Source organism: Bombus huntii, chromosome 14 (genome assembly GCF_024542735.1).
Source record: "Bombus huntii isolate Logan2020A chromosome 14, iyBomHunt1.1, whole genome shotgun sequence".
Lineage (NCBI taxonomy): Eukaryota > Metazoa > Arthropoda > Insecta > Hymenoptera > Apidae > Bombus > Bombus huntii.
The window spans coordinates 7,910,529-7,935,440 of record NC_066251.1 but is presented as its reverse complement, the minus strand read 5'-3'; the positions used below and the strand labels follow the sequence as shown (position 1 = coordinate 7,935,440).

The 24,912-nt window shown below is 36.7% G+C and overlaps 1 protein-coding gene across 4 annotated transcripts in view; it reads right to left on the bottom strand.

The window, feature by feature from the left end:
* Positions 1 to 24,912, bottom strand: part of LOC126873298 (inactive rhomboid protein 1) — a 295,589-nt gene that overhangs the window by 256,218 nt on the left and 14,459 nt on the right. For all 4 annotated transcript variants that reach the window (XM_050634017.1, XM_050634018.1, XM_050634020.1 and 1 more), the window contains exon 3: positions 9,631 to 9,867. The gene's annotated coding sequence lies outside the window, so the exon portion shown is untranslated. The remainder of the gene's footprint in view (positions 1 to 9,630; positions 9,868 to 24,912) is intronic.

The window sequence follows — 24,912 nt, the reverse complement described above, 5'->3', positions numbered from 1 at the left end:
GAGTTTTAATTCATCATTTACACATGTGTTAAACGTGTCGATAAATTAGACATTAACGAGCGACCTTCATAAAGATTATTTGCTTTTCATGCGTATGCTTTTCGTAACGATAATAAGTTCTATCGTGTGAAACATATAATACAGAATATGAATTATTAAATTACAAAATAAAATTACAAATAACTCAACCTAAACTGTCGTGCTCACCAATGATTCAACGAAACCAGTGGACGACTAATTCGATTGATTAATTCGCTTTACATTTCGTAATTTCTGTTCTCTTCTCGATAAAGAAAATTATATACCGTTTATCTGGAAGGAAATTCACAGAAATAAATTCTATGTCACGAAGGATATCCCACTTAAGACCGTGAAATCCCAGCTAACGTGAAATAAAAATGTAAATTCTCGTATCAACGGCGATAAACGGTGCCGCGACGAATAAGTCGGTCGAAGTTGAGAAACGGAATCGTACAACTCCCCTTTCTTCAGCGACGTAATGTAATTTCTAACGTAGGATCGGGCCGCTTCACTCACGGGGCTTTCACTATGCAATTTACCAGAGTTATAAGGCGACTCCGTATCGAGTATCGACGTATCTATAATGCGCTTTGACCCGAAAAATACGATTCAATCGAACCGATTCCGACAACACGAGTTGCTATTAAATTTCTCTGATCGATCATTTCATCTACACAAGACCGATCGCATTTAATCAATGAACTTGGCCCTTATAAAATGTAGTTTAGGATATAGCTCTCGATATTCAGTCATTCTGATTCTTTCTGCGGTTTATATATCTCTCTTTAATCCTAATAAATTATTTGAAATATTATGCAAATATCGTTTAACACATCGCGTTCGTTATAATCTGTATTATAAAAACAAGTCTTTTTATGTAAAAAAAAGTCCCTTTAATTTAAAATCCTTCTAAACGAGAATTTAAAAAATTTGAAATTATACATTTTTTAAAACGTTAAGATTTAATTTGTCGTTTTTTTCTACATTTAAGATTAAAACGCTTCGATCTAACAAATATTGTTAATTATTATTTAGCACTTTTCAAGGTTCGATCGTAAAAGAATGAAAAAGGAATAGGAAACAAAAGCGCAAATATTGTACAAACAAAAGCAGAAATTCGACAACTGCGTGAAACTAGAACTGGAAACGAATCACGATTTGTGCAACTAATGAGAAAACTTCGAAAACAAATCAATCATATGAGATCTAACGTGTACAGTTATTTAACTATCACTTCTCATTTGTTTATTCGTAACAAAGTAATCTCTTGTGCTACGCGTTGGCAGAATGAAATAAAGGTTTTCTTGCAATTTATCGAGATTGCATCTATCGAAGCTCTACCGTAGATATTGAAGTTCCACCTCATCCCCCCCCCCCTATCTTCCTGATTTATATCCATCCATTTTTCACTGTATCTGCTCACTTGACAATTTCTTTACGCAAAAAGGATTTAGGAAACGAGAGAATATCGAAAAACTTTTCAGCAGTTTCTTTCCATTAGATGGTTGGATTAATCCTCTTATAGAATATTGTGAACATTATTTTAAATATTTCAATGAAACTGTATTGTTTTAGAATGTATGGCTTAAAACTGTGCAAACTTTCATAATGATTTAATATCTCGTCAGTTTTTATTAGTTATTAAATTATCCTGAACAAATTTACGGGAACATCGCTGCCAGTTCCAATTACTGGAAGAGCTAATTTAAATATTTTAGTAATCATATCGAGACACGTACAAGTTGATAAATGTTCGAAGAAGACTGCATAATTGACCAGAAATTCCGACAATTAAAATGAACTTCCCCGTTGCTGAAGCAACCCCTTTTATCCATCGACAGAAGCTAACCATCGAAACTTTGCCTCTAGAAAGTATTCCAACTTTCTCGGGCATTCATTCTGTCTGAAACCTTCCATCCGAGCCCTCTTTTTCACCGAGGGTTAAACATTCACGCACCGGCTAAAAGAATTTCAAGGCTAACATTTCGAATACTTCCCATTCCCACATTGAATTGTTTCGACTCGTACTCGTATCCATCAAAAAATTATATTCCTTTTCCCTTTCGTAATATATACAAACTTTCTCTACGATTCCATGATAATTATTTCATTTCCATGGCTTGCATTAAAATGAAAAATTCCAATATTTTAAGATCCACTAAGGAACGTGTGTTTTTCGTTTGAATTTATTCTACAAAACAGAAATATCCTTGCCGTAATAAAATGGAGTATTTTATTTTTATATCGAATGCGCAATATTGAAAGGAGCTGATGTTCGATTAAAATTATATCGGCGACCTGCTCGCTCGGTATATTTATAGGCGTGTAAACTAAAAACGAGAGCCGAAGCGTAAGCACGCATTTTAACAGATAATAAAATCCTCCTTCGTATCAGCTCCCCGTGTTCTTTATCCTCTTTCAAGCCTCTCCTTTCATACTTTCCGGCGAGGGTTGATCCCTTTACAAATTATGTAAAATCTCCTGCCTGCGAGGGAGTTTAAATGCACACGATAGTCGACGTTTAACCTCGTTTTAGCTTTCAACGAATTAAGTCTCCCTACTTGTTATCTATTAATCGCGGACGATATCAAGCGCTTTCTTCAAACATTCGTGTATACTACTTCGAATTTAAAAAAGCGGAAGGTTTAAATCCACCATTTATAACTCGTAAATACCTAATATCTCATTCTCATTGCCTAAAGCGCTATTATATGGTAATTAGAACTTTTATGATGTGCTTTTATAGAAAATTCAAATGTGCAAAAATATTCAAAATACGTTAAAATACGCTAAAATATCATATATAATATCTAGAGGATTGTGCTGAATACAATGTTTGTTGTGTAAAATAAATTTTTCTCTACGTTCTATTTTTCTTTTTTTCCTTTTTTTTTTTTTTTTAGTTCAAAAATATAAATTTGCATTAAAAAGCTGCTGTCTAGTGATAGCAAATAATATTGATACGAAGTCCAGCACGGAATGTGTACCATTCTAATTTTGCTTGACATTTTCGGTGCTACCGATGCATACGTTGCGTCCCATTAATTGTAATGTGATTGTGATGCAATTCGATAATATCACGTTTTTGTTTTCGTCGAGTGTTCATCGCTGTCGTCATCAGGTTTAAAAGTAGAATATTGTGTAGCCGTGATAATTATTTGGTATTGTTACTCGTTGTTTTTTGACAATTGATGAACGCAAGCGGAGATAGCGCGAGTGGAAATAACGAAGCTTCAAAACTTTAATTGTGGATCCGAATAGTAATTGTTTTGAAAATATTCCTCTATTTTTTTTTTTTTCTGATTTTCACTGGCCCGGCTTTCTCTTTATTTTGTATGAAACGCTCTAGAAACTAATCTCAGAGGAAAAAGGAAAACCCTTTGTCTTTCCCTTTCTTTGACCCCAGGCATGGTTTCCTCAGAGAAAAGGAAATAGGAATATTTTATCCTTTAAAATGCAATTGACGCCACGGTGAAATTCTACAAGAGCTCATTTCTGAAAAATAATATTTACGACATTTTGAAAGGCTCCGATCTATACTCTGTTATTCTATCCACGGCGAGTGTCCCTAATCGTGTTTAGACACTCCACCCTCTGAACCCGTACATATAATTTCTCACTTCATCTCGCAAGATTTCGGAACTGAACATTTATTCAGGATTTTAAATTACGATAAAAAATGATCTCGATTAGAATGACAAAATTTTCACTACGAAAACAAACAACATTATCGACAACGTATTATAATTTATTACAAACACAGGAACGTTATTTCTCGTTTCACCGAACAGAAATTGGAAACTGAGGCTTAATTGTGAAATTTGAACTAAAATGAAAAATATCTCGATTCGAATAACTAAAATCTCATCCTGAAAACAAACAACATTACCATCTGTATATTGTAATTTATTATACCAGTGTTCGTTATCAAACCACTTGAAACCCAGCGATGTAAACCGACTAACAGAAACAAAACTCCCTATTTACACGCGAAACCCTCTAATTACAATGAGGAAGTAGAAAACTCGTGTACGAACGAAACTCATTTAGCCAGCAGTATTATACCGGTGCTCAATAGCGAGGTAGCGTTACCATCTCGCCTAATGTGCAAAAATTCACCGTGAATCCTGACGAGGGGATCTCTAAAGAGAAAAACAGGAAGAAATAAATGTCCTCGAAAACTGGCGCGGTTCGTTTTTCCAAAGATCTTTAACAACGAGACGGGAGGATAAAAGAGAGAGAGGAGCTGAAGGAATCAATTTCCACGAGAGCTGCAAGTCTGCGCAATTAACCATCGAATGCGAATTTTACGGCTCGTTCGTGGACTAGCAACTAGCAGAAATCGAGATTTTTTTTCCATTGCTGGTATTCCAACCGAGCTACAATATCGAACGACGATAGAAAAGCGCGGAGAGAGAGAGAAAGAGAGAGAGTGGTGGAGGAGGAAGAAGAAAGCATAAAAAGAGAAAAAAAGAGGGTGAGAGAGAGGGTGAAATGCGCTTGCCGAAGCGCAGTTCATTTTAAGCGCACTGATTGATGAGCGAACCTGCAACCAATGGCTTCCAACCCCTGGACACGTCTGTCTGACAAAGCTCGCTTCTCTAAATTACTCGGCTACCGAACCTCTTTGAAACCTCCATCCCTCGAGATTTGTGTTCTTTCGACGATAGAGTTGCTGTAAAACCCGGCTGTAAGATTATTTTATTCCTTGCGAATCGTTCGTAAAACACGGTACTTCACGAAAAGTTTTCGTATAAGAGTAGTTTTATTATGTTTTTGAGAAAAAGAACTTTGGCAACGGAAGTTTACTGCATGAGAGTTACAAGTATTTCAGAATCTGTGTCTTATGATACCCTCTACTCTCTCATAGAAGAATTTTAGTAGCGTGTAAGCGAAGTTGGGAATTCTTTTCAACGCCAGAACTATAAATAGTTAATATATGTAGATGTAAATATGTTTAAAGTTAATGCAGTGATACGATCGCAATAAAAGTCAACATGAATATTAAGAAAAAGATTGCTCGCTTTTAGTAGCAGCAGAAATAAAACGACCTGACACTGGGCAATTTGAGAAACTCGGTAGTTCCAGTTTTAAAAAGATACATTCTCGTTTCTCATCTTATCTAGTAAAATTTCACGAAAGCCTAAAGAAATTATTCCGATACTTCTCAAATGATCCCATCGTTCCTACAGATATTTCTATGGTATTCAACTTTGATTTTAAATATTCAAATAACTGTAGCATGAGATGTAAGAAACATTTTCTAAGTCTAGATAAATTCTTCTACGAATTACTGTTTCAGAGTTGAGAACATCAAGGTTCAAACTAATTTCGTTGGAATGTTGAGAAAACATCAGAAGAACAGAGTGAAAGGATGAATCCGTTCTGACTTTGAATTCGAATCATTTTGGCTCACTGGGCGCGGTTCATTTTCCGTATTGATTAATGGAAAGACTTGCAACTCACGAGAACCCCAGCGAATTTTCTTCTCCTGGCTGACATGCCACGTAGTTTCGACCCTTCGATCGAAGAAACGACTAAACCGGAAGTACTTTCATTTTCACTGTTATTCGAAGCGGAAATGAAACAAACGCCTCTTCGTTTATTTTTTCCTTCCACTCGATCTACGAACTTTTCGATTCTCGCGAAGTTCTCGAGTCAATTATTACGACAAATGAGAAACTTCTCTTCACAGAGACTTTTACTTAAGGGATAATCCGATTGACAGATTACGAAATTGGAAATAAACTTCTCGAAGCAAGTTACACGATTCATCATTGTCCCTGACACACCCGTTTTTCAAAAAGCCCCTAAATTATTCCCCAAAAATTACTTCAAAAAATTTCCAATTAAAAACACGGAACCTCGATGAAACGCGAAAGAATTGCAACGCGCGATCTCAAATTTTAAATTGTATATAATCACGGTTTTAGATGAAACCACACGCACGTTGAGTGCACTAATTTCATTTAAGGGAAATTATAAGAACCGACGCATTTTCCAGCAACAAAAACTCGGCGATGTAATTTGAATGGGTGTGCTTATTGTCACCCATTCGCCTAACACCCTCACCAGCCCCTCGTATTCTTCGAGTGGCTGCAGGAAGCCGGCGGACATTAATGCGACGACCATGCAATCAAAAGAGATTTATTTCTCCATCCCCCTCCTATTCGTTGTCGGGCAACAAAGGATCATGGGTAGATGGTTTTAATAAAATCCTAGCTTAAACCAGACCTGTGGGACCTATTGTCGGCTCGAACGAAAGAAAACTGGGGTTGAGAACAGGGGCGAACCTAAATACATACTTCTCTTCTGTCGAACCTTTTAATTCGGCTTAAAAGTTTCCAGGTAATCGACGACGATAATCCAAGAAGCGTGTATTAAATACCACGGTTGAATAAATTATCGATGGAATTTTACTAAGGCCGAAGGTTGCCAGTTCGTTTATTTTCGTACTATATTAAAGAATCGATTACGTTACCTGATTGGCATTTCGTTGTTATCAACCTGTTCCTACGACCAATTTTTATGTAAGTAAAACTCGTCGTAAAAATTGATAAGTAACATTCTCGTTGCCATAAAATTCTTCGATTAATTCTTTAGGAAAAAGGAAACAACGTGCGTAATATTCGAAAATAAATAATGAAGCCTTCGTAATAGATTCCGGCAGTTAATTTTCTATTACGTTCTCTCATAAACTGTGAGAGAAAGATGCTACGACATTCGTGAGCAAATTACGCTAATTATGAATGACATTATTCGTAAGCTCTTTTATTCATTAGCTCAATTCAAAAAGTTGACGAACCTTAATATGATGAATATTTAATCCTCCGAGATTAATCCTATGTCACGTGAAAAGAAAAAGCCTCAGCTCTGAAGCAACAAACTCGACCCTCTCTTTCATCTTCAGGTTACTGTTCATCTATCATATTTTAACTTCCTTAGGCGATAAACTCGAGTGCTAACTCATTTGAAACGTAAACCGCGATGTGAAGGGTTTCCAGTTGCATAAAAAAAGCATCTGCTGAGAAGTTTCAGATATTAAGTATAATATACTGAATATTTCTCAAAGGGTATTTTCGCTTGCATCGCAGTGAGATAAGAAACGCTGCGGTGTTGCAACTTTTCTTTTAACGCCTTTATCTACAGAGCTACGATATAAGAAAAAATTTATTTCGATGAAATAGATTTATGACAATTTCACGTGACTTTTCGAAAATTTACGAGACACACCCCTAAATCGATGGTTTGAAATTATTCGAAGATTATTTTTAACAAAAGCTGCAAAATTGTATCAAAAGAGATTTGCCTTTCAGATGCCTAATATTCTTTCCCGAATTTTAATAAGATATCAAATTTAATGCAAAGAGGTATATAAATACGTGAATTATGTTATGTAAGGAAAATTCCAAATCTAATCGTTGTATATTGTAGAATTATAGAAAATTATAGGTTTCTCAAATAGTTCCGTTTCGTTGCAAATTAGAAAAAATTGTATATTCATATAAGGGCTGATCTTATAGCTATGGAGCAAATTACTCATATGTAACGACCAATTACGACTACCCATTATGTTGTTCTATTTATTATGTAATGTTTATCGCTCTCCAGAGCACAATCCGTACCGTGCACATTATAAATGTAAATGAATCGCCTACATTGTTCCCCGAATATACGTATAATATCGTACACATACAACGAGATCGAATTTTGTTATAATAGCATATTACAACTCTAAAAAAAATTTCAGATTCATGTTTTATCTATATTCATAAAACACAGCTTTTTAAAATAATCTGCTTCGAGACCTACGCTATTAATGAAAAATTATCATTAAAATACAGAAACTAATACGGAATAATATTATTCTACATATAATAAAAATTATATCATTAGATTTTCACTACTATCGCAAATTTTTCGTTATTGAATAAATGTTTCAGAATAAGCAGAGAATAATATCTTTAGAGCTTTTTGAAGACCATAAAATCATCGTAAAATTGTTCAATTAATTCCTCGTGCTTATATCCAATCTCTATCCACTAAAAATTCTTAAAAAGGAGAAGTTTTCCTGTTTCAAATAACCACTCATTTTTAGTTGTCCTACACAGCTGCATCGATAGTTTGGCAAGAAAGAAAATTTAATTTGCTTTCATTCACATTCTCTGGCTCCACTACTACGTTACAAATGGAACTCCATCATGGTCGCGTTATCGATCGATATACACTACTGAGACACACTCGCGTGTTCGCTAATAATTTAGCATTCTTTAAATACAAAACTTTGCCAAAGTATTTCGCAATCGTGATTTAACGAGGAATCAAAACAACATGAGAACGCGCCCTAGCAAACGAACGAACTTTAGATTAGCCTTGAACCGCGATTACCCTTGTATGGACAGCCCCAGTTCGGTCGCACTTTCCACGAAAACTTCTGTTTTTGCTGCACGTGGCCGTGACGAACACGTAAATCTTTTCAGTCACTTCGAAGTTGTTCGTTATATAATAAATTTTTTGCATTATTTATCGTTACACATATTATTTACTATATCATCTACGGAACTTGCCAAACTACAATGTTGCAACATACAGGATGAAAGATGCCTACGAGATATTTTCTAATTTGGGAGAAAGGATGAATGGAAAAACTCTATAATATGTGAAAAAGAATTTGTTATGCATATCATTGCAAATTCGTGCGATTTCTGAAAAAAATTCTCTGCTCACTATAGCCTAATCTTGGCTATAAAAAGAAAACGTAACAAAGAAATCGAGAGAGACGTCTATTCTCTGAAATTTCATTTTACATTATCCCCATTCGCGGATTTTAACCAAAGCATTCGTTCTCTTGTGCTTTCCCTCGGTATTATCCTTCGATTTGCGAAAACTCGTTAAGCAGCCGCGTGTTTTTCCTTCCCTCGACTCCGGGATTCCTTATTACCGCGTAGATAACGTGGCTTTTACCAAAGGTGTTAGGGCGACAGAGCCGCAATTGCGGTTACCACGTCACCAAACGTTCCATGGCGGTATGTCAGGTCGACATACTAAACCACGAAGTTCACTCTCTAAACCGCGATCCCCGTACTTGACGATTTACCATCGCCATGGTGTTCTCGATTCGCCATCATTTTTTAACCCTAACAAATGTTTAACTACACGTCTCGTATTGCGCAAAAGAAGCAACACAAAAAGTTTAATATTCTTAAAACTTGCAGGTGAAATGATACAAATGGTAAAAATTAGCAGTGCCAGATTTAGTATTGAATTATGTAAGAAACGTAAATCACTAAGAAGTTATAGAAATCTATAAGAATTATTGTTTCGTTTGCAACTTTATCAAATTATATCAAAGAATTATTCAAACACAACACAAGCTACTATTTAATTCATCACTCTTAAAAAATAGTACGATTTAATTTCGTACTATGTGGTAACTCGTCAAATGAACAACGTAAAAAAAAGGGTAGACAAAACTGAACTAAAAGTTTAAAAGCTCATCGTCCAGACACGCGGATCGGGCGTTTCATCGGATTTCGTTTGTCTACGAAAGACCGATACAACGGTCGAGGGAGGAAATTCTTTTGAGCGAATAGGAAACTACATCCCTACCTGTTCTGTTGTTCGTCGACAGTGACAGACGGGAGGGTTGTTAGACGTTGGCCGAGGCAACGGGGTTGCTCGCCCCGTCGCGATGCTCACCGGCTCTCGAACCGCTCGAGAGCGGCCAGACCCTCTTTCGCGTCCTTTGATCTCCCAGCAACCCCCAAAACGAGCACTACGCCATGCTCCTCGGTCCTGTTCAATTCTCCCCCTGCTTCCTCCTTCGGCCTACGCATGCCAAGAATTCTGAAACCAACACAGACATACCTAAATACCTGAAACCAATGAATTTCTCCGAAAATGCGACAAATTTGTTACAGGCGAATCGTAGATAACATGAATAGCGTTCTTTTAAGTGAAAATGAATTCTTTGGACTAGGATTCTGTTTTTCTCAGATTATTTGACCTTCTGTCTCTATAGACGTTACATTGTCAATTAATCCCTTAAGAGCTGGCTACATTTTACGAAAATATGTCAAAACGAAGCTCTAAATTCCATTTTTTTTCTTGAACTAAGGTATGAGGAATTATTAATTATTAATTAATATTTCCTGTTAAAATTTTGTTTCCGTAGATTTTGTTCACTTATCTTTTTATCCAGTTATCATTTCCTTCAGTACTCGTAATACGTAAGTGTTTGTTTAATTGTATTAAGTTTGAAGGGCGTGGAAAATTTCTGCCTTTCTATTTATGATAAAAGAATAAATGTATAAAACCCAGCTTCGCAATATTGCAGTGGTGTAATCTCAAATTAATACGTGATACACGCGATAATATAAAAGTAGATTTTATAGTATCAATAATAATTCGAAACTTAGATGGAATAATGATTTTAACATGGAATTGTATAATGATATATAGAATTTAAAAATCGCTCTTCTATAAAAAAAGGGAGGAGACGTGACTTATTGTCACCTGTGATCCTCGTATTAAAATTCAATTTCCTCGATTCTCATTTTCTTGATATATCAAAGGAGCTTAATATTGCACGAGACGATTGAACAGTCGACGTTCGATGAATTAATCGTATCAAAAGTATCAACGTATTTGTAAGACCGCCATCGTTATTGCTCTTATCTATGATACGTCCACAAGAAACTTGTCACATAATAACAATTATTAACCCCTCCTTTGTGGCCCATTTCATCATCCCGTTAATGTCCTTCTCGTTAATATCCACAAATTCCACGTGGCTCTACCATACGAAGCATCGGCACAGGGCCGTAATAACTGTCAGGTGCGGGAACGTAATTACCAGCAGCCTGTGAAAGCAACACCGGTCGCCAGTTTCGAGAGGAAGATTTGTTTTGTCACCGCGTCGGGAATCGTGACGCCTGAAACGGCGAGGATTCCGTGTGCTGGAACACCATACGGAATCTTGAAACGCCCGGAAACGGCCGCAGAATTTCAAATATCGTAACGTGAAACTATACTTCCATCGTAACAAAACAAATAAACGAAAGTTATTTGGCGATTGCAATGGAAGCTGAAGATTTGAATTATTTCTCCAATACTTTCTTGTTTAGAGAGTGGAAACTGTTGGACACCGACGCCCATAGCGTTTCAAATGTCAAAGCACAAGAATGACTAACTTATTATTCTACTTTTATTCGGACGAGAGGAGTGAACAGGAAGGATTTATTTGATGATTGCAATGAAAGTTAAAGCGTTGAATTATTTTCTAATTTGTTTGCATGGGCGTGGAAGCTTCTTTGTACCGACGCTCACAGATCTTTAAATGTCAAAGCGTTGGAAGTCTCCTTAGTTATTCTGCTTTTATTGAGACGAACGAAGCAGTTATTCGATGACCGTAACGGAAGCTGGAGGCGTAGATCATTTTTCTAATTTATTGGTCTAAGAGGCAAAAAAAAGACCCTTTGGAAATATTAACATACACCAGCATCAAAAACCACAAAGTAGATACGACTTCTCAACTATTAACTACTTCCATCGAATAAAAGAAAATTATTTGATTGTATGGATCCGTTCATTCTGAAATCATCTACCTATTTTAACTATCGCGCGAATAGTGGTAAATAATACGATCCTATACTAAAAGGAAAAACGTATTCTGCCAAAATAAAAATTCCTGACTGTTCCAACAATGCAATATTTGAAATATTTTTATCTTCTCGCAAAGTGTTACACTTCGCACGAGAATATATGAACCATTACGATATTTCACGATGCTAAAATATGCGTGTATACAACCTTCTTTACACCATAGCCACGAATGTAAATCATGGGAAAAGCCGAATGTTTAATCGATTTTATCATCGTACAAGCAGTTTCATTAGTCTAGCAGCCATGTTGCCTAACCACACACCCCGTTAAAGCTACATTTTAGAAAGGGGTTGATACACTGGTAGATTAATATTTCGGTAAAATCATGGTTCACCGACGGTCTTAAGTATCAGGGACAGGGGATCGGGATTAACATAAATTCACGTAAAAAACCTGGGCTCGCATGTTGCTCAGGTATCACGCGATACCATGTTTCTTATTAGCTTCCACTATGTTCCTCACACGAATCACGATTCTCTACCTTTCCCAAAAGCGTGTAATCTAATCTGGCAAAAAATTAATAACTGTATCATTACGGTTGTATGTAAAGACTGTCCTTGTTCTATGATTTCCTTCTTTCAAGAGTAATTATGACACCTTAAATTATTTTACCGGGAAGAGGGGATTTCAAGCGTACCGTGCATCGGCGCAGGAATCCATTAGAGTTCATTTAATCCAAATGATATCCTATTATAAATCAATCCAAATCTAACATCAATTGCCGAATCTGCGATATTAACCTAAATCTAATCCAAACTGGATCTAGATCAGTTTTTTTAAGATTTACAGGAAATTCATAATTACACTTGCAAGAGCCTTCGTATCGAAGAATCACGATAACTAGAATAAAATATCGAATAAATTATTTAAAAAAGCTTTTACCACGTAAAATACAAAATACAAGATACGATCAAATACATTAACATTAAATAATCTAAACTAAATCTTATCGAAATTTGACCCAAACTACTAAATATCCTACTTATGAGCCAACAACACCAATTAAAACTTAACTTACGATATCTTTGCGCCAACCAAAATTAACCCAACATAAGCAAACATTTCAGGGAACGTCCGAAGCGTATCTAAATAGCGAATGATCGTCAAGAACATTCACCTCTATCAGAAATCTTAACACAGCGGTTGGCGTTCTTATCGTCCAACGTCCTGACATAACTTCCCATTACGTTTAAATCCCCTTGCATCCCCTAAGTTGGTACAAAACCGCAGGGTACGATATAAAAATTTATCTGGTTGGCAGCAGATATCCAAAGTGTAAAAAGGAGAAAGAAACAGAATGAAAGAAAACCCTATCTGTCTCAATTTCTGCGCGCCGATGCGGCGAAGCAGAGCCAAATTGTTGTTTGGCTGAAAACGAACCCAACTACCTCATCCTCAGGCACACGAGCCTCTCGCAGAAAGCTAAGAACGTGTTCGTTAAACGATGTAACTTTTATCGGCGAGCATCTCGACTTTGCAAACTGAGTTGTTACGAGGAGGACAGGCGCGTCGCCTGATGGGCGCGAGAGGTTGAAAGAGGTTCGAAGTCGTTTAAACTTCAACGAGGGTTTGACGCCCGGGCACCACTTACGCCCCAATTGCCCGAAGCACCGTCGCCGGCAAAAATAAAGCGACATCGCTAGGAGGGTTTGGGATACATTCATCGCATCAGCGCCACGTTTACACACCTTCAAGCGCCAAAGCAAATAGGGGCGGGTATAATCCGAGACAAATGTCTCGGCCATCCCTCGCTGCAATTGCCCTTTTAAGAATAACTGAAGGTGTCATAGTGAATCTTGGCACAGTGTGTTTAAAGCACACAAGGTGGATTTAAAAGGTGCGGAGATTCGAAGAAATTAATGATTACGGACTATGAATATGTAAATGATGATGAGCGACGATTATGTAAATTGATCAATTAGAATCCAGTAGTTAAAGTCCTGTTAGACCTGAACATTTGAAGAAACCATGATTGCTAATTCGTCAATTAGGATTATGTATCTCAGGCTCTATTAAATCTGAACGTTTAAAAAAGCCATTGATTGAATTGAGCGACTAAAATTGCAAAAGTTTGACGTATAAAAGGATTGAGAAACTAGTTCTACTTAACCAAAGATTAATAGACTTCACTATACACGAATGCAAAGTCACATATTTAGTCCAGCACAAAGTCAAAGATATCCATCTTGGCTCTAAAGGGCTTGTCTGACAAGGTTATTAATCCATACTTAATCTACTTGAAGATTCCAATAACTGATTCTACATCAAAGTTTTGGCAAAAAAGCGACAAATTTATGAAACTATCTGATATATTAACCTAATATAGAAATATTGAATTTCTATTGTTTTAATCAGACTCCAATTTATTTTATTCTCCTCTTTTTATTCAAGATATTCGACGACACACATCCGACAGTTCTTAATTTGATAATTGCTAATGTTATACGGAGAATAACGAGATGCTAGTGAAATATCAGCACGAATACACGCTCGAATCTATCTTTTGCTATGATAAAATTCAGCTGACGGAAATATCAATGGGAAGCGGTGGATCGTAAAGTCGCGCACTTCCAGTGATCGAGCACATCCGTGATTCGAATTGGAAATAGGATCAGGTTGGCCGTAAGCCTCACGTTCTACATTGCCATTAATATGCAATTTGTCGCTGCTAATCGTTCTTCTCTAGTACGTGAAAAGATAGTAACCAATATCCATAGGATTGATATGGTGATCGATATCGAGCGCAACGAGTTATCTGGGTTTAATCAACGAATCCATATGACCAATGTTACAATGTGATTCAATCAAATTTCGCTGGATATTTCAATATTGGTCGATTGAATTTTCTAGGGGAAATTCATGGACGCGTAGATCGCGATCACGTACGCAGTCTCCTCTTAAAAACTCATATCGTTACTCTCGACCAATGCAAGTTTTCTACGAGTTTCAGGTTGGAAAACGACGGAACAATGGCTGGCTTCGCTATGAAATTTCATTGCCCTGGATTATCAAATATCTCGCGCGATCATTCAGTTATTAACAACAGCACTTCTAGAACGTCTTTACGATTTTCCAGGCCGATATTTCACGGTATACGATAATTATCAGGACCAAAGCATCAAATAGATTATTCGATCGTTATTCAACCTCCAAAGAGCCTTTATAAAGAATAAGATAAAACTTGACAAACCTTTAGGAAATTATTAAGCCTGATTTGAAACTGAGCACGAAACGGTGTGCCAGAAACGTAACCGGATGACGAAAATATTTCTTCGGCTTAATTCAACTGACTGTGTTCGCGGAGTGAAATTCCTAATGGCATTAAGGTCTTACAGGCACGTCCTAGACCTGTCTAGAGATATTTCACGCAGGCCAGGATAATTCATGACCACATCCTGCAGAACCGGTAATATTCCTGGTTTTCCCGTGACACCTTCCACGATGTAAATCACTCCCCTCTTTCCACCTTGTCCCTCCTCCCCCGATCCCTCTTCTCCTCTTTAAACCAGTAAGGCAAGTAAAGTGGATGGAAAACTCCGGATGTCATTTTTCGAAAAATAATTCCCAAACCGTGCGTTCCACACGGCTGTGGCGTCTTTTCCATTAAAAAGTTTGATACCGTGGATTCGGTATTTCCAATCGATGGAAACGGGAAGTTTGTCATTCCCATCCCGAATACGGGGATGAGCAGATACCAACGAGGTTGGAATGTTAGATGAAGGGGAGAAGCCACGGCTGACGGACTGTAAAGCATAGTCGACGCAGCCGTTTCAAAGCTTCCGTTCTGCCTGCTAATAATTCATCATCCCTTTTCTCCTGGCTTTTATTCGGATTACGGCTACGCCGTGACAGGTATTTGCCCCATTTGTTCCCATGTGCAAATTGGTAGACGAGCCTTCCTATGTTTCGCTGGGATTGAGAAGTATATATGGAGAGATACCGTTCGATGAAATTTTCGTGTTCATCCAAGGAATCGTTAAAGTAATATTGATTACGCTAGCCATAGAACATTCGGAAGTAGACAGATTGAGATATAAATCTAATATTTTTTGTGCCGGTGGTGAATGGGTTTCGTGTGATATATGATTAAAGTAAGAAAATATCGATGGAATTTGGAAGCGGTGATTATCGTTGTTTTAAGCACCGCTATTAAGGATACATATATAATCTGTAAATCGACTAAGAAGGTTTTAGCAATATGGGCCTACATCGATAGCAATGTATAGAATCTTTAAATCGCTTTCGTATAAATGACAGCCGTAGTGGCTTATCATATTCTTCCTCAGTTGTCTTCGCATATTAAAATTAAAACAAGAAAGAACACTCGTCACACATCTTCCAATATAACGCACCCTAGCGCCATTAAGTAGTCCGGAGCGTATCGGAAATTTGCGACGCGAGTTATCAAGTTACTGCTTCCATTTGTCGCAACAACGCCGATGCTCCATCGATACAATTGCGTAATAACTTGAACGATTATTTTAATACAAAATTCAGGAGCTTAACAGAATCCCTTCCGATGTTGTTCGCGAAACGAACATCGAATATCTTTTAAAATATTCTTCGATATAATCTGTAGAAAGTATAAACTTGTTGTTATAATCTTCGTATGCATAGCTTCTCCTCAGCTCGAAGAAGAAAGGGGACGAACGTAAATTGTTCGAGGGAACGTTCTTACGAAGCAGGCAATTTCGAATAATTAAAAGTTTGACGCTGAGGAACAATTTCACTTGAAGAAAAAAAAATACAGAAGTTTTGAAGGTTGGTAATATTGTCAGGAGAAAAAGTCGGAAGTTGAGAAGAGAAATGATAGGAGGCGGTAAAGCGAAATGGCACGCCACCGTTGAAAAGGTAAAGCATCCCCTCCATCTTTCTTAGCATACAGACCCCATAGAGCACCTGTGTAAAATACACGTGTGCCGCGGTACGTGTATCAATTTCGTGAGAAAGGGGGCAGTGATGCCACTTTGCAGCGCGCATCAAATCCATTCTCCCTTCGAGCATTCTCATACATACTTACATAACATTGATGAAACGTGCATACGTGGGAAGAAACCACTCTACCGAAAGACTAGACGGAAACCAAAACGAGATCGATTCTCGTCCGATCTCTCAAACTTGAAAATTAAAAAAATATATCTTCAAGTGAAACTACCATCGACATTGGGAAGACGCGCAAGGAAACGTTTTTATTTGTTCTGAAACTGAAATATAAGCGTCTCCTATCCTGCTGAATATTTTTAAAATATCAATTGTCGTAACATCAGTCAAGCCCTTAATTTCTTACAAAACGTTGTGGATTTATCGCCTAATATCGAAGTATTTTTTATCTTTATTTTGTTTGCTGACTCCTTATATCCGTATTTCTCTGTACACTTAATATCGTCTAATTTAGTAATTTTGATAATTAATATTATTTCCGTTTAGTATGAAAATAACTAACGCGTATATAATTACAAGGTGAACATCTTCCTCGATTACCGTACGAGTAACATAAAGTTTGCTAAAATTTAATTAAATCTGCTTTGGCTGGCGCATTCGACGGCGTAAAATTTCACGCTTTAAACTTCCAAAATACTGGTTTATATTAAAGGAATTTATCGTCGAGCTTACACTCGCATTATTACCAGCCGAATGTAACCTGTAATTACACGTAAAAATTGTTTAGACGAAAGCCATAAGGAAATTCATTAGCGACGAACCCACTGAACATTTTATAAAAAAAAAAAAAAACAAAAAAAAGGAGAAGAGTCGTAATTTCCGTCGGAATATTCAATTAAATCCCCCTGGGAAACGTAAACGCGACAAACAATGGCAATGCTCGTGTCACGAAAACCACCGTTGCTGCATTGTTACGAACTAACCTACCACAACTTGCTCGACCGTGGTTAAAATCTTTTCTTTGCTTTAATTAACCGATTCGGTAGAAGCTGGAATTCTACCTTCGTCGAAGATCCTTCGTGCAAGTGAAAGTATTTCGAACTGACAAGTTAGAATAGCAGACAATATAAACGGCAAAACGCAAAAGAAATGCTTTACAATTTTTCGATCAATTTCACGCTTCAAAGAAAGGTGCTTAATCAAGTGAATTTTTAATTAATACATGCATAGTAAGCGCAATAATACACGCTATAATATATACGCGAATAAAAAAAGAAATTGCGCGAGATATTTCATAATTCCAATGCGAATTATATGCGAGATTTGAAAGTATAAAAATGTTCGGAATGCACATAGTGTGCAAAAATATATGAAATTCTTCTGTCGATTATCGATCTTTGGCAAAGAGGAAAAGTAACGAGGAAGAAAAGCACGATACTTTGCCATGCCCGGCGGAGAAACTAGGAGAGAAAAGATTTCTCGTACGTCGAGAAATAGAGCATCGAAAAGTTTCGCTTTGCTGTGCAATTCCTTATTTTTCAGATTTATTCGGGCGAACCACAGAGTGAAAAAGTATTCTCATAAGGAAATAGCATAAATTCGTGGTCGCCACTAAATCAGCCAAAATAAAGACCGTCTGTTTGTCGAGCACTCAGCATCTGCGAGAAAGTTTCCTGGTAACCATTAAAACGGCCTATCTCATCGACCGACAAATATCTCACTTGCCATCGAGCTTTCACCATGGACTAGCTCGTCTGTGCTCTCACGTAGAAAGCTCGTTCTTACGTCTTAAATAGAGAGGTGACCATTGAAAAGCAATTTTAAGAATTTTAATCTGCCAATACCGCCTTTTTTTACTTAAACTTGAAGTAGAGCATGTGCATTTGCTATCTTCTTAGTATATCTAAAAGCTTGGAAAATTTTTCAACCACTCTTATACAATATATTTAAACCCATGTGAAAGAAACATTCAAGCTTTCACAATCAAGAAGTCAACAAAAATGTATAGTATTCGCGCATGATATTAAATCGTGAATTTACAAAAAATATCAACTTCCCCTAGTTAAACGAAAAATTATTAAAGAAACACTTAATCATTTACAATCGACAAAATCTAGCAATAAGTTTCTCTAACGCAGTATTCAAATGCAAATTTATAAAAATTCATTCTCGTTCCTTGCACGATTACTGCAATAATAATTTAAGATTATCAAAGAAACGCTCAATTCTTCACAACACAATATTCTCTGAAATTAATAACGCTTACATAACAGGCCTCGATTAATCACAGCAACAAAGATATCTTCCCAAAGGCTAAATATCAGAAGATCAATATCAGACACTTTTTTTCCAACCACCAGTTTTTTTGATCCTAAATCACCGACTCTCACGCGATGTTCGAACCTCAACAAAGCCCCCCTAACGTATAATGTGTTTGCGAAAGGTAAAATACTCATCAGAACAAATCTCTTAATAAACGGGGATCTAAATGTCGTTAATACAAATGTCGTTAATACAAATGTCGTTAATACAAATAAAGAGATAGAACTCAAAAAATAAATATATATCTAGAAAATAGAGATTTGTTTCACTTATTGAAAATTGTAACGAATACGCCTATTGCACACTGTAACGATCGTAGATACTCTACTTTGCATATTTTACGTACTATTATACATCATGTGCATTTCCTGCATCTTGAAATCTCTCATGCTTCTAAAATTTACCACCGACTTTCTACAATATCCTTTATAGTATTACGAAGAATGAAATAAACGAATTTCGAGAAACTTGCAAGATACTACCGGCTTGCACTCGCAAATTATTAACAGTTCACGAAACGCCCAGCATCTGTATCCAAGAACCACCGAACATGGTCGTTCTATTGAAGACAGAGTTGGTCGGTTTGCTCACGGTATCTCGGCAACATGCAGCTATTACGTGCTAGCGAGATGAATTATTGGAACGACCGCTATGAGGGAAGGTCGCATAGATGGAACGGCCACGTTGTTCGATTTGCCGTTGAATAACGGGTGTGCAGCTCGTTCGTTCGCAATATCCTAATGTCCTATAGAGTTCTACCAGCCCTTCGATAAAACCTACTGGCCAACAGGATCCATGGATCGTGTGAATGCTAACTCTGCTCTCCCCGAACTATGCGTCCTACATCCGTTTGCTGCTTTCATATATGAATGCTTATGAATGACGTCATTTTAAGGCGTGATACCGGCATTGCCAGGTAATTTTCGTGGCAACCGTGTCAGCAAAAGATCATGCTAAAGATATCCCGGCTCTACGATCTATTAATTAAAAGGCAATGAATATTTTACCTTCAATTAGCCATGTTGCGGTTCACGGATTATTATAGTTGAATCTTGCTCTCATTTTGCTACAGAGACTTTTAATATTCCAAAAGAAGTATTTATTATTAACGATATTCCAATATTCCAAAAAAGCGTCAGGTTGAAACAAGATATGCTTCTATATATATATCGAAATATTTCGACGGTAGTCATCCGCGACAAAAGGAACAAATTATCTCACGTTACGGAACAAGATATTGCACTGCAAGTACGGCGCGTAATTAAAATATCACGTTGCAGGTCTGAAGAAAAAAAAGGGGAACTAACGTGTAATTACAGGGGAGGAGATAGCTAAGAAATAACCATAGCCAATGAAAAACAGGGCGCACTAATTTGCCAGACGATAGCGGTGATCAAAGTTTATCTTCTCGCAGTTACACCATCTGACTAGCCTGCTGAAACATAAAAGTTGCAAGAAAAGTGGTGTTGACTGAAGGAAGGAACCGTTACGCGAGTTTCGAGATCAAGAAGCTTCGGTTTCTTCGCTCATGTTCGAAGACGAGCTTCATAATTCGCCAACGCTCGAAGTTGCGAAAAAAAGGGAGGGAAAAAGAAGAGAGATCGCGAGATTCTCAGAAATTGGTAATAAACAGAGGAAACAGTCCCTTACGAGAAAGTTTTCTAATTATGGTTAAATCTTGCAGCCAGCCCGAATCGGCTTAGTTTGCAACGAGGCTTTCACCGAGTTATAACCAAATTTTCAAGTTAACTGCGAACGAAACTTCACTCCACCCCCGTGCTATCTGACGCGATTTCTATGTATATTTGCAGATGCAGTTAAGCTGCTGTTTAAAACTGCGGCTGACGACAAATAGTTTAAGAAACGTGTCTCGATTAATTACGCTAATTATACAAATTCACCGCGATATTTTGTGGAATGCGGGGAGAAGTGAAAGGAAAGTGATTCGTCAAGAAGAATTTGTCAAATTATTAGTTTCATCGTAGTTTTGGGGGAGTTTCAATATTCATTGGAGCAAACATGAACTTTTGACCTGGATCACTGAAGTAACTCGTTCTAAATCCTCAAATATATATATATATATATATATATATATATATATATATATATATATATATATATATATATATACCTAAGAACGTAAATCGAGCGTTTACCGCGAACGATTTATTGAAACAGTGAGTCGTGTTACTCTCAGGTGGTGAGGGAACGAATATTTGTGTACTCGAGGGCCAGTCTATCTTTTAAGTCTGTATTTTTCTTAATTACTGTTCTTCCTTAATTTCGATGATGAACGAAACGAATAATTTATTCTTCTTCAAAAATGGCATGATCGTATTCGTTTCATTTTAAATCTAAATATCTTATTTTATGTGAAATATATTAATGCAATGAAGATCATTAAACCTTTTGACTCGAAATAGTTTTAGTACTCGATAGAATATTCTTCGCGCTTTTTATGAATAAAGTATTCCGAAATAAGAGATATTTGAAATGATACAACCTCGAAGAAGATACGAAGAGGTTAATGATGTCGATCACGTGAAACAGAGAATACAAATAAAATTAAAGAATATAATCCAATCCAATCCTGACTCAAACTATTATTGATACTAATAATCCAACGATAACATTAAAAGCAGATAATATTAACGGAATAATATCAAAGGCTAAAGCTCCTATTAATTTAGCAGCAACACAGAAATAATCGTTTACAGGAAAGTTCTTCTGAATGCATCGCGATAATCCGGTTTTGTTGTCAAATTATCAATTATCTGGCGATAATGATGCATACGCTAATGCCAGACTAACTGTGGGTTACAGTCGGTCTGCAATCTGGACGAACATGATTACATAAAGCTAACGAGACCGAGACACGCTCGAGGGAGAAACGACACTCAATGCGGAATATCGCCGATGCAACGATGCGTTAGGTTCGGTCGATAATACTATTCGAACCATACAATATTCCGTACTCGACGTGTGTCAATCAACTCGTGGATCAGGCGCAGGCAAATGTTTGAATTGGAAATGATCCAAGTAGACGTAGTCGTTGGGGTTATTAACCCTTTCGAAAATTCTGTTGCTAAATTTTACCACAACTTTTATTATTCGAAATCTCATATAATAGTTGTTGCTTCAATCCTTTCAAACATTTGTAGTTTCTTACTGCGACTATTATTTTTTAGCAATGTTTTTTAGGAAATTGTAAATGAAATATCGAGATTCATCGATAACGATTCGACAGAAACCAAAATTCGCAGACCAAACAAGCGATAAAATTTCATACCGCGATAAATCAAGGAATACTCTGTTCTCTGTTATATTTCGATTAATTCGCCTTTGGAAACCACTTTGTGTAACCAGTCTTTCAATCTTTGTTTTACAAAACACGTTCGATAAATCTAAATATTAAAACCATCAAAATCCGCCAAGAGCCGGGCCAAAAAACCGTGATAAAATACAGTACAACGATGTGAAAGCATTCTGTAAAAGAAAAATTCTGAAACAAAATCCGTGAAACGTTTCCAATATTACGAGATAAAAACAAGAAGAGATCGACTTGAAAATTACATTTCATCCGAAAACTTTCCATATTTTTATTTGAAACTGGATTTCGCGTAAACAACGCTTTCCAGTTGGATTGAATGATCCTGGTATATCGCGAGTCTGTTTTCAATTTGGAAAAAGGAAAGAAAAGACATTCAATTGGTGCTTGAAAAGAAAGTTCGACTCGAGTTAGGAACGAATTTAAAAGCGCAAGATGATACGAGACACGGTATACTCGTACCACGATGTTGAAGAAACCACTCGAGCCCGCGATAACTGTGCAAAATAGTTTCATGCAGCTAGCTCCAACGCCACGAGCATTCTTCGTACCACTGTTAAACTGCCGGTGGTACAAGCAGGTCAAGGAAACGCTTCAAGAATCTAATAACGGTGCTATTCGAGATACATATTTGGACCAGAGTCTCTTAACGATTTTTTCAAGTATTCGCTGTGTAAAACTTACATTTTCCTTCTGGCGATAATCGTTCCGATGCTCTAACTTACGTTAGTTACCAAAAGTATCTTTACATACTCTTATCTTCCAACGAAGCATTTTTTCATTAATGTTTCATTTCTATAATTCTTTCCTCATCCGAAAGCAATAAAGAGTTCTCGAAAGCTGATTTTCTACATCCAAAAACAACGAAAAAAAGCTCAGATAAACGTATGTTCTATATGTCTTCGTTTAGAAGATATGTATATATAAAGAATTTTCTGTCACCTAATTATTTTCGCAGATGCTCGAAATGGTTACCTTGCACTTCAAGACAAGACTGTCTCGGCATACATCCCCTTACATTCTGAATGTTTCCTAGTGTTTACCCAATTTGTTGACAAGCTCGTTGTATTCAGAACTTTAGTACATCAATGTTTTCAAGTGGTGTTGTGTACATAATAGATTCGTTATATCTGATAAACGAAGACAGATAGAACATATGTTTATATGAACTGCTTTCACTGTATTTAGGTACACAATAAGCTTCCAAAGTGAATCCCACATATTCTGTCACAGCCGGTACATTATGGAATTTATAGATTTAGCAAGTACTATACAAAATGATGAAAAGAGTAATCGAGTGATCCAGAATTGTAAGTTGATTAACACTCGCCACATAGGAGAAGATTATTTTAATAAGTATTCGTGAATTTATGCAGCCTCTTTTGATGGTTTCGCTTTAAAATAAAATTGTGAACGCCACTAAAACATAGCTAAATATATATACAAAATGATCATAGAAATAGTTCTATAGTTCCTTTATAAAAAATATAAAACGGAATTTACAGAATGCATCTTACAATAGAATACAATCTTAACGCGGCAACATAAAATGTTCACGAAACAAGACAAGGAAATTTCCTACGAAAGCAACTTTGCAATAGGAATTTCTCAAATAACACAAAGTCGAAGAAAGTCGAGGGAAGAGAAAGATTTAGTTGGAAATAACCAGTTTGGATGAAATATTAGGAAAAGAATAGATATGTAAGCAAAAGAGAGCGTTGTTTAGAACTCTAGAGAGAGTCCTCTACGTGTATTCTGTAATAAAGTAAAATACGGCCCTTTCCATTTGGCATCACTTTCCTAAGTTCCATTCGTCGGGACTTCCACTATAATTTGAGAGCATCTACGAAAGCTCGAGAGACTTTCTTTCGGACGTACTTTATTCCTCACTGAAATTTCCCAACTTGTTCATTAAAATTCCGCGTGTTTTACGACGCTAGCCAACTTCCTTGGCCAACTACCGACGAACTTGTTTCATTACTCCTCTTTACGGCGAGAGATTATTTTCGAAATTGGATAACGCGTTTCTGCCCCACTCAATTTACCATTATGCCGACTTACGACGGAATTCTAGGATAATATGGGCTCGTAGTTCTGATATTTTCCATTCAGGAAGTCTGGATCCTCGTTCTCTGCTGAATGTTACCAGACACGATTTTCTGGAAGATCTAAAAAGTATGGAAAGAACGTTTCGACCGACTAGAAATATACTTTTGAAGTTGCTAGAGGTAAAAACATACTACATGTATTTTTATCTTTATCCATCTTGCAGAGTGTAGCTGCGTTCTGTTTCTAGATGGAAAAGTATAATTTTCGTCTATTAGAATAAAGTACTTTCAGGTAGAGGATGCACTAAAACATTAAATGTGATATGTAATATTTCATTCTGCAGTCTGGACGAGTTTATAAGTAAAGTAGCTTCTTTTTGAATCTTCAACAATACTTGAAGATATGCAGAAATCTTACAGATACGCAGAATACTTGAAGACGATACATATCTATACCTACTCTTTCGAGATGATCTTTCTGTCTCTATAAAAGAATCAAGATAACGAAAGGTTAGTTACCACACGAATTCTCATATAACGAATACTTGTTTCCTGAAATGAAAACTTGAACAGTGCCTTAAGGTGAACCAATCGATTCAAACATGTATAACATATTCGCTATGAAACGAAGCAAATCATCCATTCCAA